At 35.9% G+C, this 2,435-nt stretch overlaps 1 long non-coding RNA gene across 1 annotated transcript; it reads right to left on the minus strand.

Moving 5' to 3' along the window:
• Positions 1–608: 608 nt before the first annotated feature.
• Positions 609–2,173, minus strand: LOC141348651 (uncharacterized). Its single transcript, XR_012357534.1, has 4 exons — positions 1,656–2,173; positions 1,409–1,499; positions 1,007–1,096; positions 609–692 (listed from the first exon to the last, which is right to left on the minus strand). It is a non-coding gene; the product is annotated as an uncharacterized lncRNA (long non-coding RNA).
• Positions 2,174–2,435: the final 262 nt, after the last annotated feature.

The raw sequence follows: 2,435 nt of genomic DNA on the forward strand, positions 1-2,435 counted from the left end.
CGGATGGGGTATTTACATGGGCTTCGGAGTGCATAGCAATGAAGTCAATTCTACTTCGAACCATCCCTTTAACAACAGATTTTTGTGAATATATTGTGAAATTAAATTTCTTTTTATCAAAGCTGCATTTTCAGCATCATTACTCCAGTCTTCAGTGTGACATGATCCTTCAGAAATCATTCTAATATGCTGATTTGCTGCTCAAAAAATATTTTTAATTTCTAATTATCAATGTCTTATCATTATCAATTATCAAAAGTTAAAGGAAACATTTATGTTTCAAACAAATGCTGTAAATTAAAAAAGAAACTTTTTTTATTCATCAAAATATCCTCCTGCATTAAGTCAAACACATGATTAATGATTTCTGAATGATCATGTGACCCTAAAGACTGGAGTAAAGATACTGAAAATGTAGCTTTGCATCACATAAATAAATTACTTCTCTAACTATATTAAAATAGAAAACAATCATTTTAAATTGTATTAATTTCACAATATTACTGTTTAACTGTATTATTTATCAAATACACACAGTTGTGGTGGGCAGAAGATACTTTACCATACCAAAACTTACGAAACAGTAGTGTATGTTTGATATTTTACTTACTAGACAATGGTTTACAGCACTTTGGAGAAGAAGGTTCACTCTGAGTCTGCTGATGTGCCACAGGCCATCATCATGGAAGAATCTAGGAACAAAACATTTGTCACAGAGACCACAATATTTAGTATGCAGTTGGTGGTTTATTAGAAGGAAACAAGTTAAAGTACAGGTAAAATGCAAAAAAAAAATAAAAAATAAATAAATAAATAAATACTATTAGATAACAGAATATGTTTTTAGTTTTAAGTAGAGTTACATTTAGCTGTGAAAAGCTTCTTAAAATTACTATAATAATTAAATATTTAATTTTGTAAAAGACATTAACAGACACATGGTTATATAGGATAAATATATTGTGAAAAATGCTTAAAGTTATTTTTATGAGCTTCTTCGGTTCACCTGTATTTCCTGCTTCTGTCAGCAGCTCTCTTAAAACATTTTGAAACCTTGGAGCTTCCCTTCTGTTGTGGAGGCTTTATTTCTGTCCCCCTGAAAGAACATATTTTGTCAGTATGCGTTTACCGTACAAGATCAAGACGCATTTGAACTTGGCAGCCATTTAGGTTCAATAAATGAGACTACTTCCAATAACCCATAGACAAATTGTCAGCAAAAAAGCCAAACGTTTCATAAACAAGACCTCAATCTCTAGAGTTAGCATACTTCATCTGTGAGATGCTAACAGACTTTTTCGAAGACATTAAACCATTTCTACAAAGTAAATATTCAATAGAAACGCGTCAATTACAAGTAAGGAACAGTTTTATGTATTAATTGTGTGATTTTAAGCACTAAACTTACCTAAAAGCAGTGACAACAGCAGCGAGAGACGGAGTTTTGTGTCAGGTGTCTTGCTGCAGCCCCGTTTCCATGGCAACCTCTCCAGTGTAAACTTAGACATTCAACAAATTAAAATACGTCAAAGTCACGCAGTATTTACAAAAGTAAACATCTAGAATTGAAACATTACATTATCAATCTAGTCTCATTCAATCATTATCCAACAGACTATTAGTTTAAAAAGGAACCACAACAATAGCTGGCTCACCGTAGAGACGGAGACTTTCTGGCAGCCTGTAACAGAGTGAAAAACACGACGAAAAACGTTAGTTAGGACAAAGTAGTGTAACACTACTGAAATAAAAACTAAAAACAAACTCTGAACTAAGCTTTTTGCTGCTCAGTGTCTAACGTTAGCTCGTCCCCTCAGAGAAACAGCTGGAAACACAGTAAAATAAAATCCGTTAGCGTTAGCTAAACAAGTTAACCTTATTTGGAAACGAGCCAAAGTCTCAAGTAGGGCTCACGCAAAGTCTTTTACCTGTACTACAGTGCACCAAGCGCCTTACTAGTTATAAAGTGTCACAAAATTAACAAAATAATATATTTTTTCCAATTAAACTCAAGTGAAAACTTACCTGAAAGCCACGGATGTCGCCGGGGGAGTCGCCATCTCTCTGGTGGGTTGCTAAGAGACGAGTAACCGTACAAGTTCAAACAGAAAAACGCGGCATCGGCCTTCTGTCGTGAGCCGACTCAGAGCCGACCTTTGATGAGCTGGCAAAGTAGAGCACTGACCAAATTACACCCGCCTACGCCTGGCCGATCCTTTTTTAGATCTTAGAGTTTACGAGGCCGACGTTCTGCTTACGGGCCGACATCGGCCCGACGTATGTGTGCTGTCTGGGTAATAACAGCCTAGATTTGTTATGTAGCCTAATTTGCGTACATTGGAGAGTCGCTCTCTAAACCCGATGTATCAAAATTGCCTTTGAATGCGTGTGCGTGTTTTGCTTTCGGTTTCGTTTTGACCATCGCACGAAACTCT

This window comes from Garra rufa, chromosome 13 (assembly GCF_049309525.1).
Source record: "Garra rufa chromosome 13, GarRuf1.0, whole genome shotgun sequence".
In the NCBI taxonomy this organism is placed as follows: domain Eukaryota; kingdom Metazoa; phylum Chordata; class Actinopteri; order Cypriniformes; family Cyprinidae; genus Garra; species Garra rufa.